Here is an 18285-nt window from a genome sequence, read left to right as displayed (position 1 = left end):
AGATCTTGTAGATCTGAGGCAAAGTGAAATTGACACCAGTAATTCCATCTATCATCATATTATCATGCAAGAGGAGCCACACAATTATTGGATCATCCAATAAAATCAGCAGACTTCTAGATGTTACTACTGCTCGGCTTAGACTCGGTTACAAGTATCTCTGGGAATTCTCATTATCTGCTGATGTAGACCTGACCAAATGTAAACTGTGTCACAAACTGTGTAACACACAAGTACAACACTGTACAATAACACACAAGTACAACACTGTACAGTAACACACAAGTACAACACTGTACAGTAACACACAAGTACAACACTGTACACTAACACACAAGTACAACACTGTACACTAACACACAAGTACAACACTGTACAATAACACACAAGTACAACACTGTACACTAACACACAAGTACAACACTGTACACTAACACACAAGTACAACACTGTACAATAACACACAAGTACAACACTGTACAGTAACACACAAGTACAACACTGTACACTAACACACAAGTACAACACTGTACACTAACACACAAGTACAACACTGTACAGTAACACACAAGTACAACACTGTACAGTAACACACAAGTACAACACTGTACAACACTGTACACTAACACACAAGTACAACACTGTACAATAACACACAAGTACAACACTGTACAGTAACACACAAGTACAACACTGTACAGTAACACACAAGTACAACACTGTACAACACTGTACAGTAACACACAAGTACAACACTGTACACTAACACACAAGTACAACACTGTACACTAACACACAAGTACAACACTGTACACTAACACACAAGTACAACACTGTACAATAACACACAAGTACAACACTGTACACTAACACACAAGTACAACACTGTACACTAACACACAAGTACAACACTGTACAATAACACACAAGTACAACACTGTACAGTAACACACAAGTACAACACTGTACACTAACACACAAGTACAACACTGTACACTAACACACAAGTACAACACTGTACAGTAACACACAAGTACAACACTGTACAGTAACACACAAGTACAACACTGTACAACACTGTACACTAACACACAAGTACAACACTGTACAATAACACACAAGTACAACACTGTACAGTAACACACAAGTACAACACTGTACAGTAACACACAAGTACAACACTGTACAACACTGTACAGTAACACACAAGTACAACACTGTACACTAACACACAAGTACAACACTGTACACTAACACACAAGTACAACACTGTACAGTAACACACAAGTACAACACTGTACAGTAACACACAAGTACAACACTGTACAACACTGTACACTAACACACAAGTACAACACTGTACAATAGCACACAAGTACAACACTGTACAATAACACACAAGTACAACACTGTACAATAACACACAAGTACAACACTGTACAGCACTGTACACTAACACACAAGTACAACACTGTACACTAACACACAAGTACAACACTGTACAACACTGTACAGTAACACACAAGTACAACACTGTACAGTAACACACAAGTACAACACTGTACACTAACACACAAGTACAACACTGTACAATAACACACAAGTACAACACTGTACAACACTGTACAGTAACACACAAGTACAACACTGTACACTAACACACAAGTACAACACTGTACAACACTGTACAGTAACACACAAGTACAACACTGTACAGTAACACACAAGTACAACACTGTACACTAACACACAAGTACAACACTGTACAATAACACACAAGTACAACACTGTACACTAACACACAAGTACAACACTTTACACTAACACACAAGTACAACACTGTACAATAACACTCAAGTACAACACTGTACAATAACACACAAATACAACACTGTACAATAACACACAAGTACAACACTGTACACTAACATACAAGTACAACACTGTACACTAACACACAAGTACAACACTGTACAATAACACACAAGTACAACACTGTACACTAACACACAAGTACAACACTGTACAACACTGTACACTAACACACAAGTACAACACTGTACAACACTGTACACTAACACACAAGTACAACACTGTACACTAACACACAAGTACAACACTGTACAATAACACACAAGTACAACACTGTACACTAACACACAAGTACAACACTGTACAAATAATGAATCATCCTATAGTATTCAGTAATTTAGAGAAATTAGCCTTTATTCATTTTGTATTAAAATTGTATTGTATAATAGTACTGGGTACAATATCAAGAGTATTCTAGTTATTGAGTTTAAGTCACCATCAGTGACGTCACGAATCAGATCTAACTTGTAAGGCGGAGTGACCGGCGGTCATAGGTCAGCAGGGTTGACAGGTCTACTATTTCTCAAAGTTCAATTATCCATTTTTGGGGGATCGGAAACAGCTCTGCCGTTAGATGTTTGTGTAATTTAATTTCAGTAAAATAATTCAACCAGTCTGGATCAATTCAGTACAAACAGAGGTTAATTGTTATAACTTAAACCTGGCTAGTAACTTGGTAAAACTTTGACTAGGCAGAAGGATACAATGTTCTGTCTGGGGTAGACCAGACAAGGAAGAGATCAGTGTGATCTGCCGAGCAGCTGGGAGAGGTCAAACATCTTACCTCTCCCCAAGACCAGCCCAACATCCTTAGCTGGTAAAACATAGAGGTATAGTTGCTATGGTTATGTATAGAAATAGTCTCATTTGCCACTCAGGTCAAGTAGGGAGTGTTAAAGTGACAGGGAGTGAACATATTTAGATTTTGTTTTAGTTTTCTTTTAATAAATTAAGTTAATAATTTGCATTTTTATTGTTTCCATGTGTTTATGTGTATACTTGTCCTGGTCACGTGGTCCACACGAGGCAGAGTTGTATTGGGCGCCGATTCTAACATCGAATCGGAATTATCATTACCGTGTAATTTATTCCACACTCAAGGTCATCGTTTATAGTGGGGATCAAGCCCCAAGGTTGATTAATTAGCGTGATCGATCCAGACCTCGATCATTGCTCTGTGTTACTGGTCTGGTGGTGGCAGCGTAGAGGCGACTCTAGGGTTTTGCTCAGAGCCTAGGTCACGTCATACTGGGTGTAGAATCCTAAGTCGGTCAATCGTCTTAGGACCACGTGGCGTGGAGTTGGCTTTTGGTAATAGTTTTGGAGTCCCTTGGTAGAGAATAAAAAGTAAGAATACGGGTAGAGGGAGTAGAAGGAAGAGAAGTAGTGAGAGGAACCCAAACCCGTGTTACAATCTCACTGGGATTATTTTTAATCTAAATTTTTATTGTAATTGTTTATTATAATCCATTGTCATACACGTCCCCCAATATCCTAATCAGAATATCCTTAAAGTCTTCTCCATTCTTACTCTATGCAAACTACCATTGAAACTGAATTAAATTTGCTATCACATATCTACAATAACCGGCATATTGATCATCACCATTGCTGTTACTTCACAGCACATCTTGCACAACCCACACTAAAAAATAACACTAACCTGTCAGTATTCACCCAAAACGTTAGATCACTTAGTAATGATAAGTTAGCCAAAGAATCTGCCTTAAAGAGCCGTTGAGTGTAACCTTGGATTGTCAATGAGCAATCTGAGAGCAGCAGTACACCGAGAACTTCAACAAGATCTTGTAGATCTGAGGCAAAGTGAAATTGACACCAGTAATTCCATCTATCATCATACTATCATGCAAGAGGAGCCACACATCTATGGATCATCCAATAAAATCAGCAGGCTTCTAGATGTTACTACTGCTCGGCTTAGACTCGGTTACAAGTATCTCTGGGAATTCTCATTATCTGCTGATGTAGACCTGACCAAATGTAAACTGTGTCAACAAAATTATTCGCACACCCTCCGTCACTATGTGATGGAGTGCGAAAAGATACGAGAATTTAGAGGCAATTCTATAACCAATGTACCAACGATGTGTAAATATTTCATTCAAAAAAATCTGCTACCAGAAATTTTAGCCAACTATCACCAGTTTGCTAACTGTAGGTACTAACTGAGTGATTGTAATCTATCCACCGCTGCCCACTGGATGGGGGGCGGTGTGCAGGACAAACATATCAATTTTGACACTAGCTCTCCACATATGTCAGTTGCTTAATTTAGAACCTGTACTTGAGGTCGATCTCGAACCCATTGTTGATGTGACGACTTATAATGAATTTTGTAACTAGCTCATCAAGATTGTAACTTGCTTAGCTAAATGAATTGTGGGGTTCAGTCCCTGAGTCCATTATGTGCCTCTGTAAGCCTTTCCACTACCGCCCACAAGATGGGTATGGGGTGCATAATAAATGAACTAAACTAAACTAACGGTTATGTTGAAGACGTCATTAAAATAAAGGTGAATCGCCATACAACCTCTGAAGATTCAACTAATACAACACTTGTACCCCCGATTAGACTGTTTTACGGGAACTTCTTTTCGACGGCTCATAAAATGGAGGAAAGTGTCCTGAAAGATATTATTGATAGGAATGTTATCCCCACAGACACAAATCAGAAGATACAACTAACAATTTACTACAAAAACAAGAGGACGGCCAATCTACTTATGAAAATTCAAATTCAAATTCAAAAATTCAAATGTTTATTCAGGTAAAGTACATGTACATACAAGGTGTGATAACAAACATTGATGGATTTATAGATAGTGCTAGTACATACATCAGATATTATGTACCCCGACCTGCCCTGGTGACTCTCTATTACTCCCATATCTATCCATATCTCAACTATGGTATTTGTGCTTGGGGTTCTACTACCCAAAATCATTTACGTCCTCTAATTACTCAACACAAAGCTGCTATTAGGACAATATCCAACTCTGGCCCCAGACATCACTCGGTACCCCTACTCAAATCTCTGAATATGTTAGATATTAAGTCACTGCACATTCTCTCATGTGTATTATACATATATAAAACGCTGAACTGTAATGCCAATCCTGACCTCAAAGTCTTCATAGAAGGTTGTAACAGAACCCATGAGCACCATACCAGAAATAAATACAGTTTTGATATTCCTAGAGTACGACTTAATCAAACTAGAAATGCTCTTCAAATCAAGGGGCCCAGAATGTGGAATGACCTTCCCAACCATGTTAAAGACATGGTTAATTGTAACCTCTCTCAACCAGTTTAAGATAAAAACGAAGCACTACCTAATAAATTCCCTATAACCTACCTTACCCCTCTGTTGTCAATCCATGTCTGTTTTCTTTTCAAAACAATGCTGTTTGAATGTAATTGTCTGTAATAATTTGTAATTGTATTTGTGCTGCTTTTTCAGCCATGTTCCCCCCTCTTTTACCTCTATTTATATTTGTTCTCAACATATTTTATTCTTTATACCCATTAGTATTAAGCTTTAGTCATTAATGTTTTTCCTGCCCGAAACGCTTTGCGTAATAGTGGCTTTAGGCATTGTATGTACTAGCTCTATCTATTAATCCAACAAACTTTTTAAAATCTCTTGTATGTATGTACCTTACCTAAATAAACATTTATTTATTTATTTATTTATTTATTTATATTATTATTATTTATTTATACAATGCCTAAAGCCACTATGACGCAAAGCGTTTCGGGCAGGAAAAACACTAAAGACTAAAATTTAAGGCATTGTACTTTACTTCTTGTCGAAGCAAGGCTTGTTCTTTAATCAGCTTCTTGGGTGAGAAAAGGGGAACAGTAATTTGGAAAGGAGTGATCTTCCATGGGACAGGAAAGTGTTGTTGTTATCTCTCTTGGTAGGGGTGATGAAAGTTATACATACTGAGCACATTGGCAGTTACAGTAATCCATTTGGAGGGATGCTGATCTTCAAGGAAGAAGGCTTGGAGGGCTTCAGTGCAGGGGTTAGGGTGGGTTACCCTAAGCATCTTGATACCAATTAAAGCATTAATTTCAGTGATACGATCACTTACACATGAAATATTCAGGTCCTTCCTCATGTTTAGTAATTTAATTAGTTGTGCGGGGGCATCCGAGGATAATCCTCATAGCTTCGTTTTGCATATCTTCCAGCCCTCCAAGCATTCTCTCAGGCACTAGAGCAAGCATGGGTGCAGCATAATCAATCAGAGACCTAATATATGAGAGATACGTCATTTTGACAATTTTCGAGAACCCAGGCGAGTGTGTTACCACTTCGGCACGGATTAATTAATTAATTGCACTGCATTGATTAATTATCATCATTAATAATGATTAAGTGTCACTTCAAGTGCAAAAGGTCCCGGGTTACTTACGATGCCATGAAAGGCATTAGTTGAATGGCAAAAGTGCAGTGGAACAATGAATGAGTTGTCTGGTTTAGAGGTTGTCTTTGGGTTATGTAGACCTGGGATCAAATGCCAAACAGATAAGTTCGAAGAATTATTCTATCTTTGAATTGTTGTTCTTTCACTTCTATAAACCAACACTTGGGGACGTTGAAAGAACTGGACCAAATACAAAATAATAAAATTGAGAAGTAACAACTCGCGAAAACTTCTACCATCAGAAAATACTGCAAAAACAGAAAAATTGTAACCTCTTGCCGTGACCAGGATTCGAACCTGGGTTATTGCGGCCACAACGCAATGTACTAACCACTATACGATCACGGCCACCAGTCCGGTGATACCTGACAGACTATCAACTTTTATAACATGTCTAACGTCCTTTATATTCTGCCATCAGTATATATTTGTTCCCATAGCAGTTGACACCCGTGGCTCTCGGCACCAGTGTGATCAGTTCCCTCAAGGAACTGGGTTTTAGGCCCACTGACACCGGGCCTAAGTTAAATATGGTTCAAGAAATATTAGCATATAGACACCCGCAGTTGATTTTTTGACCCGCATTGTTATCAAGGCAAATTGGGAGGACCTTTGACAAGCCGGCAGCTTCCTGTCCTCTTCGAGGCCACTAGTATTAGTAGCCCTCAGGTAAAAGAACACTGTTTTTCCCAAAAACGGTGGGTTTTCTGAGTGGAAGAGAAAACGTATGTCTGGAAGCTGACTTTAACCGCCCAAGCTGCACGCGCAACGAGCCGAGGTTATATAAACCTGGATGGAGACTGCGTGGCCCCTCTTCCCAAGCCAGCAGCTGCTCTTACATAACGCCCATCCTCCTCCCGGGATCCTCTGCATCCTCTGTTTTAATTTTGAAAGGGACGGCCCACAGACGTGCTCAAGGGGCACTTGCTCTAGCATGCTAAGCATTTTCTGTATCTTTGGGGGTGCTCCGCCGGAACCCCCAAAGTGATAAGCCTGCAGATAGCTAAGAAATATTCCCACGAATTGTAATTAGTGTAATTAAATTAATGCAACTTTCATTTACTACCTATGGATGTAGTTATTAATTGTAATTGATTTCTACTTTATCATTAACGATTATTCATTATAATTATTCCTTAATACTTTATTGTTATGCACTAGTCAATAATTATTTATCAATAATTTGGAAAGGAGTGATCTCCCATGGGACAGGAAAGTGTTATTGTTGTCTCTCTTGGTAGAGGTGATGAATATTATTCATTCTGAGCACAGTGGCAGCTTTGGTAATCCATTTGGAGGGATGCCGACCTTCAAGGAAGATGGCTTGGAGAGCTTCAATGCAGGGGTTAGGGTGGGTTACCCTAAGCATCTTGATACCAATTAAAGCATTAATTTCAGTGATACGATCACTTACACATGAAATATTCAGGTCCTTCCTCATGTTTAGTAATTTAGTTGTGCGGGGGCATCCGAGGATAATCCTCATAGCTTCGTTTTGCATCTTTATATTTTGCATCATGCATTTTTTTTTATTTATTTATTTATTTATTTATTTATTTATTTATTTATTTATTTATTTATTTATTTATTTATTTATTTATTTATTTATTCATTTATTCATTTATTCATTTATTCATTTATTCATTTATTCATTTATTCATTCATTCATTCATTCATTCATTCATTTATTTATTTATTTATACGAAACGTAGAAATTTTGTTCTGGAAATGGTCCAAATATGTGTGTACACTCCGCGATGTGTACCAAGTGACTGGCGTGGGCCGGGTTATATAGGGCCGCGGCGAGGGTCGCGGCTCAGTGCCGAGGTGTCCACTGTCGGGTAGGCTGCTGCGTCTCATCTCTCGAAACTTCTCTTTTATAATGGCCAAGCTTAAGGTCCATATCGTGTACTGGTGAGTAAAATGTGGTAGTGAGGAGGGCTCGTGTTGCAGGCGGGGCAGTCATCATAATAAGTGAGGAGAAGCTCGGGAATGTGTATACCTCTGCCACGAGGGTGTTGACATCGGTTGTCTTGGCAAGTGCAGTTGTCTGTATTGATCCTTAAGGAATTGGTAAGTTCCCGGCGTGTCTGGCTGACCATCACTATACCTGTAGCACAACACGCAGCACCACTTAACACTTGCAATCTTCCCCCCAAAATACCGGAAACGCTATGCGTGTTAGTGACTGTAAGAATGTAATAACTCCACTGTTATGTGCTCTCTTAAACCCAATGTACATCTTGTATATGTATAAATAAAGTCCAAGCGTCGAGACACTCAAATGATTTCTTGGCTCAAGAAGGTCAAGCGCCATATTTCAAAATCCAGCTCGACAAAATCAGGACAAATGGGAGGGGCACTTTTGACAAGCTGCTGCCTTCCTGTCATTGTCGAGGCCGCTAGAGAGAGAGTGACTCCGGTAAACTGTTAAAAATATCTTCAGTGGGCCCCGGGAGCACGCCGGGAGTGGGCCCCGGGAGCACGCCGGGAGTGGGCCCCGGGAGCACCCCGGGAGTGGGCCCCGGGAGCACGCCGGGAGTGGGCCCCGGGAGCACGCCGGGAGTGGGCCCCGGGACCACTCCCGGGAGTGGGAAATTATGCTCATCACCACAGGGATATATACACTGAGAAGTGTAATCTTCTCAGAGTATATAAACTGAGAGTTTACTTCAGTCCTGGACTGTGTTGAGGACTAAAGTACTATAGTATACTGTATTCTCAGACTGGTCGGTGTTGATAGCTTCTTTTCTTGCAAGTTGGTTTTTGATCCCTAGATGGTCCATATGGTTAGACACCAATCCTCCCTCCATCCTATCTCGGCTCCTTGTATCCCTTCCAAGTGATATAATCAGGTAAATTCAGGTAAATAATTATTTTTTTTTATATATACATGTATATATAATTATTTTAATCCTTTAGAGGGAAATAGATTTTTTGCAAAGACCTAACCAAAATTATGCTCATACATTTCCCTACAGCGGTGCCTGAGGTTACGCCCCCAAGTTCAGGAAGCTGAAAGAGCAACTTGACGGGGAGTTTCCTGATAAGCTGGACATTGTAAGTGTTATCTTGCTTCTGTTACTTTTTTGGGGGAGATGTACGTGTGTGTATATTATCTCTCATGTTTGTGTTTCATATTTGACAGAGGTTGCTTTTGTTTCTAGGTAATTTTCCATGGTATTATATGGCATCTCTCATAGTTTTAACGTGTAGAACCCTGGTGGCAAATTGTATATTCATTTTAATCCTTTGTTGGCATCTGTGGTTGGAACGTATGACCTTGAGGGATGTCTTACCTGCTACCAGTAGATAGTTAAAATGCTCCCAACTACACTGAAGCCAGAGATAGTCCCAGAAAGGGAGAAAGGAGGCATTTATGTATTTTAAGAATACAGTAGTGATACAGTACAGTACCTTGGTTTTCGAATTTAATCCGTTCCCAGAGACGGCCCATAACCCGATAATTCGCAACCCGAAAGAATTTTCCCCATAAGAAATAATGTAAATTGAATTAATCCGTCCCACATTCCCAAAAATATTGACTTCAAAATACATAATACACACATATTTTGTACTGTACTATGTACAAGTTACAGCTTACCTTTATTGATGTCTTGTTGGCGTATGGAAGACGGCGAGGAGTGGGGGGGAGAAGAGGTGAGGTATTAGTGTTTGGAAGGGGAGTCCCCTTCCATTATAACATCAGGCAGTGATGACTTCTCTGGGGGGTACTCTTTCTCCTACGTTTTGCAGGCATACCACTAGGACCTGGCTGCGACTCGCTGCTTGCTTGTCTTGCTAAGAATGTGTCTAAAGACACTTGTTTTTCCCTACATTTTAACACTTGTCTGTAGTAAGACATCACATTGTCATTAAAAAGGTCAATGCAACGGCCTGCTACAGCTTTATCTGGGTGAATTTTTTCAACAAAACTTTGCAGTTCTTCCCCATACTTCACACATTTTCTTAATAAAGGGACATCCTCTACTGCCTCTACTCTCAACTATTTTCTTAGATTGAACCTTACCACCGACCTTCTTGGGACCCATAGCGTGGTTTATAATATGTAATTAACCAAAAAAGCTGAAAAACAATGAAATTCTTTAGAAAGAATTTAAGCGGGATCGTCACTACGTGGGAGACACTGGTAAACTGAAGGGCAGTCACCCGTGCCACCAGGAACCACGAGCTCGGTCGACCCATAAAAGTATCAACAAACTCGCAAAGCGAGGCAAAGCTTGTAACCCGATTCAAATTTTACAAAGAAATTGGGCTCGTAATCCCAAAAAATTGTAAAGAGGAACGTTCGTTACCCACGGTTCCACTGTACTGGTATATAATAATGTTTGCACCAAGACATCCCAGTGTAGAAGGATGGGACTGTTTTCATTTGCCCAAGGTCTTATATAAAAAATTAAAAACAAAATTTCACCCATAATGAAAATGTACATTAATAAATGCACTGCACAATGGAAGCACTGTAGTGTAAGAGTTTATCAATATTGGTTTATACTACATAGTGGATTTATGTTGCCAGAGGTTTTAACAAATTACAGTATTAATTAAACAGTTTCAAGGCTAAATAATACATTAACCACAGGATATGTTTAAACATTAATTAAAACTGTGTTAGACCATTAAAGGATTTGTGACTTATCGTATATATTTGTCCATTACAGTCGGGTGAAGGAACACCCGAGGTGACTGGATACTTTGAAGTCACTGTTGGAGATGAGCTCATTCATTCGAAGAAGGTGGGTATTAGTTTCGTGTTGTGACCACAGGTTAAAAATGGTCAAGTATTCTATAGTAATGGAGATGTTAGGCTTATATGAAGGTACCCTTAAGGTCGCTACTGACCCTTTCCAGGCTGCAGCCCCACAAGAGTTTACTAACTTCCAGGTACCAATTTGTTGCTAGGTGAACAGGCACATTAGGTGAAATGAAATGTGGCCAAGCATTTGTTCCACCTGGGATTCAAATTGATCTCGTATCCATCTGGGATTTCAAATTGCCAGTCGAGAATGAGGCCAACTGTACTACAAAGATCCTATAATATACTTTCATTATCCAAAATTTATCAGTTATCTATAATTGGTCACCAGAAACTGTGTTCATTCTAACATCACAATTGTAATTCTGGGACTTGGAACTGTTTTTAAAGAAGTTATGGGTACAGTGGTGGTGAATATTTTAAAAGTAACTGTACTGTATGGTTAACATTTGTTCTTACTAATGGTTATAAACTTTTCAAGGGATAAGAATATCCAGCTGATTGCGTTTTTAAGTCTCAATCGGGGATCCTTTTATATAAAGCCTCTGTTCACTTGGCGGTAAACAGATACCTGGGAGTTGGGTAACTGTTGTGGGGTTGCATCCTGGGGAGGGTCAGTAATTCAATCTTAGGGGCGCCTTGATACAAGCCTAAAGTACAGGTACATATATATATATATATATATATATATATATATATATATATATATACACACACACACACACACACACACAGGCTTCCTGCCCCCAATAATGGAAGTTATTATATACTGTATATATACATGTTGCCCTTGTGTTTTACTGTTGACTTTTAGCATTTTAATAACTAAGGATGTGTAAACAAAATGTTGCTAAATACATCTAGAATTTAAAATGAGGAAGCATATGTAATGGTAACTTGTATATAGTGTATGTGCATCCTCCATATTATATAAAGATTTTTTTTGGGGGGGGGGGATGGAGAAAGGGCATAGGGTGGATTTAGGGCAGATACCAGAATCGATTATGTTATTAAGCATATATTTTTCCCAGAACACAATCGACCAGTTGTTTTACAGTCTTGTTCCCAACTACTGTTGGGGTACACAGCACAACAGTGATGGCATGGTAGCTCAGTTGTTTGACACTATCCAGCCCTTCTATATTGTGTATTGAGTAATATAATATACTGAACTGTAATACTTTTGTATGTACTTCAGAATGGTGATGGTTATGTCGACAATGAGAAGAAATACGACAAAATAATCGATGCAATTAAAGATGCCTTGGGCGACTAGATAGCATCGGACTTGGTGTTCGTCCATCAATGGTACAGTCCAGATATTTTAGTGTGTGTTTTGTATTAGGGAAGATCATGACCCACAAAGACTAATATTGGGATAATCTTCCTCCCATTTATGCCTCTTTCTTTGTTCATGCAAACTGCTGAACTACTTGGTGGAACTATATGTAGATACATCTCCATGTCATCCTTATTGTGACTACTGTTTTGACCAGTTTTTATTCCATTTATCATTGTTACTCAATTTCTCACTAATGATTTGGGTAGAAATCATAGAAATTCAGTGCAGAAGAATGGTGAATGCTTCTCGTCAGTCTATAATCCCATTCATTTAGCATGACCATATTATATCTGCAGGACTTTGGAAAATGTACAATGTGCATTTGCATTTATCTGTGATGCTCTCATTTCTTGCTTTTATCTATCCTCTTAACACCATGTGTGTGTTTCAAATTAACTTTGTTACAACATGCCGTTTTTATTTTATTGTGCTCATGCCACACTTGTATCTCAAACATGTACAAGTGTAGGTGGGGCTTTCTTAATGGCATTGTAGGCCCTGGGTAAAGTAATACCTATACAGGCATTGCTTTGGCCAGGGGCATTAGCAGATGGGCAGGTGCCCCATCATCTGGGGCCCTGCCTGTCTGCTAAACTACAAGATTTCCATTCGATAGTTATGTATACATTATTTATATTATAAATATAATTGAAAAATGGATTTTGAATACCTGGCCTTTCCAGCAAGGGGGCGAGTAATTATGATTACCAAGAGATTTCTTATGAACAATATGGCAGCATGGAGCCCTAGAATAGTGGAGCCCCTGGGGAGCTGCCCAGAATGCCCATGTATTAAGACGGCACTGATTGAAGGGACTAAGATTCTTTCATGCAGTCCCTTGGTGCTTTTCTCACAAAGACTTTCATGTCTGCCATTTGCATTCCCTGACTCACTATACTGAACTCTAAACTTGCTTACCTTCCCTTGTCTTTTGACAGTCACACACCATTAATATTTTATCAGGTGCATGTCCGTTTCCATATTCATTTACATTGTGTACAAGAAACATCACAGTATTTCTAACCCTGCAATAACTTATGTTTTGGCTGTTAACATGTGTTACAGGACATCTTAAAACTGGTTTGTTAAGAGTTCTGCTTAAGACTGAAAATTCCACAAGTTAAATATCAAAGTACAGTACTGTATGTACTTTTGTTAATGATGCATATCTTTGCATTTTTCTATAACCAGTATGTATATGCATTAAGCCAAATGATGAACTGCAGGTGTGATGGTGATTATCCTGGTGGCATGACTACAGAGGATGAAGCAGTGGGTTGAAAGCCTCTTCAGGAATGACTCACAGTGGAAGAAAGAGGAGACCTGCCAAATAAATGCTGGGATTGTCACAAATGCATCAGAGATGGAAGACACCTTTTCATCCCTTATGGTTGTCTGAATATTCAGCAGCAAAAATATATATATATTGCATTCTGATTCTACTTTAATTTGGAATTTCAAGGTTGAGATATTTTTAGGTCTTTAATAAAATGGTATCTTGTACACATTACTGTACTGCATTTGGATGTTATTTTTAATATAGAAAATTAAACATTTAAATATTAAATTATAATATTTAAAATCTTATAAGAATGGCAATATAATACTGGGTAAAATATAATGTACTTCTGACTTGGCATTTTTATATACTGTATCCTTCAATCTACTAATATTTGGTTAAATCTAAAATGTTTTGTTGACATTGGTTATAAAATTTTGTATTTTTCAGCATATTTAGAATTTAAATATTGCACTAAGAGCATTCATTTTCTAATGGGAGTAGGGAGTCATCACCTCGGTGGAAAAAGGAGAATGTAGCGAGATTAGTTATTCTGTTATAAATATACTGTAGAGGCATTTAATAAAAAAAAAAGTGTGACAGGTTGGAGGCGAGACACAAGGGGTTAGCCTTGCTCAACTTTCACACATGAAGCATGGGGGTGCGAGTGTATAATAGGCCAGTCAGAATTGGTCCCAGTGTCACACTTAAGAAATATCAACATCTAAATTCCACCCTTCACTGCGATATTCATGAAATCTGAAATATTGGGCGTGTTATCTGTGTAGATTTATTTAGCAGTTTCAGTGCTTGTTTTATTACAGTTTTGGAGAGGGGGAGTAGTTTCAAGAGAGGTGAAAGGGAGCAGGAGACAGCCTGAGTTCATCTGGGTACCCTCCTCTAATTTGTTACATCATTCATTTTATATGATCACAGATAAACAAGCACCACCACATTCAAGCTGTCATCCACAGCAGTAACCCACCACATCATAGTACATGGTGTACAGTACATGTGAATTCTTGTACATTACATTTACTTAGCTTTATCTGAGCCTTGCCCTTAAAATATACCACATTATGTTCACTCGATCCCATTTCCTCACAAAATTACTGTAACTGCCCATCTCTTTCTGCTCTTCGTCTCAAATTCGGAATACACTTTTTTTAACACGTCTACCATCAACTATTAAAATGGGCCTAGATTATTTGTGTTTGCTTGCCTCTATCTTGCAGTTTACCAACTCTGCAGATACACTCTGCATCTCTTGATATTTTCATTCTATAACTTATCTATTCTGCATCACACATTGGTCACCCATTTCTATTGCTGTAAACCTAGATTTTTTTCAAGATTTATATCAAAGATGTACAGAAATACCAGAATTTTAGCAAAAAAATTATTTTACAATTAATTGTAAAGAATTTTATAGGCTTATACGAGAGAAGTAAAACTAATGTCATAAGGAGATTGTTATTAGTAATTTTCTCAAATTAGAGAAGACTGCACCCTCTTGTTTGTTACTATAAAGTAATTATCAAAAGAAGGCACCAAACCGGGAAGGCTATGTAGCACCATCAAATGTGTGGAATAATCAGAGGGCGGTAACTATCACCAAGGATGCCAATACGAGAACAGAAACGCATAAGGCGAATGATATCAAAAGTCCGATTCACCAAGAATTCTATAGAGGGACAAGTGACCGCAAGAGACGGTCAGAAAACAAGACACATTTGTCCTGGAAGTCGGGACATTCAACAAGGATATGTACGACTAAGAGGGACAATGCAATTTTGACAATAAGGAGCAGGGCAGTGCTCCATTATGTGACCGTGAGTTAAGCGCGTATGGCCAATACGCAACCTTGCTAGAGCCAGTTACAGTGGTAGGAGGAATGCTACAGGGGAACACTGCTTAAGAGTACGCAGTTTGTTACCAACAACTCTGCCAATGGGCAAGGATGGAGGAATGAATAACCGGATAAAAGTCAGAATACCTTTACAGGAAATGGGACAAGAGGGGATAGCTTCCTTAGCAGCAGCATCTCCACTCATTTAAAGAAACGCCAATATGGCTGGGAACCCAGCAAAACTACGGATATAAATTTACTGGAGATAAACAGCCAATGTTGAATCTCGACGACTGCCAGATGGACTGGATTAAAGGACTCTAGAGCCATGAGGGCACGAGAGTCAACTACAACCACAAAAGAGGATTGACAACGAGAAAGCAGGAAACGAAGAGCATAGAGAATAGCAAAAAGTTCCGCTGTGAAAATGCCAGTCTCTGGAGGTAGGCAACACATATAGGTGTGGTCAGGAAAAACAACAGAGTAGCCAACACCATCCGCAAACTTAGGCCCTTCGTTGAAGATGGAAACGGAGTGGGAGTGCAAAGAAAAGTGCTCAAGGAAAAGGCGTTTCAGAACCGTAGGAGGGGTAAAAACTTTTAGTGATGCGGGTCAAGGATGTACAAAATTTTGAAAGGGGGACTCTCCATGAACAATACGAGGAGAAATATTAGAAATACGAACAGAGAGAGAATCCTGAAAGCGAGATAACCGGACAGAAAGAGGGAGGTGGTGAAGAGGAACAGGAACTACAGGAGGGGTAAAAGTCAAACCACGACAGGCGAGAGGAAGGATGTTGCAAGGACCGTGCAAAATAGCGAAGACAGTAGCTATCACAGCGGTCCTGGAGAGATAGGAAGCCAGTGTCAACATACAAGCTGAGGGCGGGAGTCGAACAAATGGCACCAGAGCCGAGGCGCAACCCAGTATGGTGCAAAGTATCAAGACGGCAAAGAGTAAAAACAGAAGCAGACGAGTAAGCAGGGCAACCATAATCGAGTTTAGACAGGACGAGGGAGGAATGTAAAGCGAGCGAGTGCGCGCTTATCCGCTCCCCAAGAAGGATGGGACAAAACCTTAAGGAGGGTAAGGGCCTTAGAGCATTCAACTCGGAGATAAGAGATAGCGACGAAGACAAACGGGTGTTAAAGATTAACCCCATATGCTTAGCAGAATCCTTATACTCAAGGGGATGACCATAGAGCGACGAAGAGGGACGAAGAACAACATGCTTCCGAGTAAAAGTCATAGCACAAGTCTTAGATGTAGAGAACCTGAAGCCATGACCGGTGGCCCAAGACGACACGGCATCAATAACAAGTTGAAGCGGCCGTTGAAGGAGAGGAGAATCATCACCCCCGACAGCAAAGGGTAAGATCATTGACATAGGGAGCAGAGAACACGCCAGAAGGGAGGGAGGAAAGAAGACCATTGAGGGCAACTAGAAAAAGAGTAGTGCTCAGAACACTACCTTGGGGTACTTGTTACTATAAAACCACTTATGGTTATAAAGCTTCCAATCACACATACTGTGCGTATAATAACTTACACAGGATAAATAAAAATTAAATATAAAATCATTTTGATTTATTATAGTTTTTACATTCTTCGGAACTTCAGTCACTACACCACTGTGAATAGATATTTTATACATAAAGTACCTAAAGTATAATAAAGGTATAGAGTACCCTTTTCATTTTGTCACTTGTATTAAAGTGGCATGATAAGAGCTATACAGTATATTTAAGATAACTTAAAGAGTATAAATGACCGGAAGCATTCTATGGAGGCAAGGATCCAGTTTAATTTACTTTACAGTCTGAACTACTGGAGTTCAATGTTTATGCTCTTATCAACTTTGATAAAGAAGCTAAAAATGTGTAAGGAATAAAATTAAATTTTTAATTTTAGTATGAACATCTATAACTTCATTACTGTATTGTGCTTATGTTATACTTAAAACATTCTATAAAGAAAATATCTCGTATCCAGATTATAAAGAATTAAAACGTTTGGAGTAGATTCTTTAGTAATACAAAGTTAGTTGTTAAACCAGTCCAGCTATTTACAACTGAATGTGCTCTCAATTCTAGCCAATATGTGGTACCCAATCTTGTGCTTATGTATATATATATATTTATTATATATATATAAATATATATATATATATATATATATATATATATATATATATATATATATATATATATATATATATATATATATATATATATATATATATATAATAAATAAATATATATATATATATATATAATAAATAAATATATATATATATATATAATAAATAAATATATATATATATATATATATATATATATATATATATATATATATATATATATATATATATATATATATATATATATATATATATATATACATATATATATAATAACATGTTTCATTGAATATGACCGCATATTCTGTATTTATTATTTTCTGGTTTAGGGCTTCTATCCCTCTAACTATTTTCTTAGCATCAGGGCTTAATTGAAATAGGAGTTCTCCAAAACTCATTTTCGTACTTTTAAGGTGAAGAAAAGAAGTGATTTACTATAGAGTGTATTACACTTATTTGTATAATTTGCACGACGTCGTTATTACGTTGTTATTATTTCGTATTTATTATTACGTAGTTATTATGACGTCGTTATTATTTGCACGACGTCGACGTAATAATTTGTTACGTCG

At 38.3% G+C, this 18285-nt stretch overlaps 1 long non-coding RNA gene and 1 other non-coding gene across 2 annotated transcripts; one reads left to right on the top strand and one right to left on the bottom strand.

The window, feature by feature from the left end:
• Positions 1–6602: 6602 nt before the first annotated feature.
• TRNAH-GUG (transfer RNA histidin (anticodon GUG)) lies at positions 6603–6674 on the bottom strand. Its single transcript has one exon. It is a non-coding gene; the product is annotated as a tRNA-His (tRNA).
• A 1426-nt stretch (positions 6675–8100) lies between these two features.
• LOC123758000 (uncharacterized) lies at positions 8101–14077 on the top strand. Its single transcript, XR_006772840.2, has 5 exons — positions 8101–8240; positions 9308–9386; positions 11009–11083; positions 12302–12411; positions 13672–14077. It is a non-coding gene; the product is annotated as an uncharacterized lncRNA (long non-coding RNA).
• The last annotated feature ends 4208 nt before the right edge of the window (positions 14078–18285 follow it).

The sequence above is a fragment of the Procambarus clarkii genome, chromosome 40 (assembly GCF_040958095.1).
Source record: "Procambarus clarkii isolate CNS0578487 chromosome 40, FALCON_Pclarkii_2.0, whole genome shotgun sequence".
Classification (NCBI taxonomy): Eukaryota; Metazoa; Arthropoda; class Malacostraca; order Decapoda; family Cambaridae; genus Procambarus; species Procambarus clarkii.
This window is presented reverse-complemented; position numbering and strand designations above follow the sequence as displayed.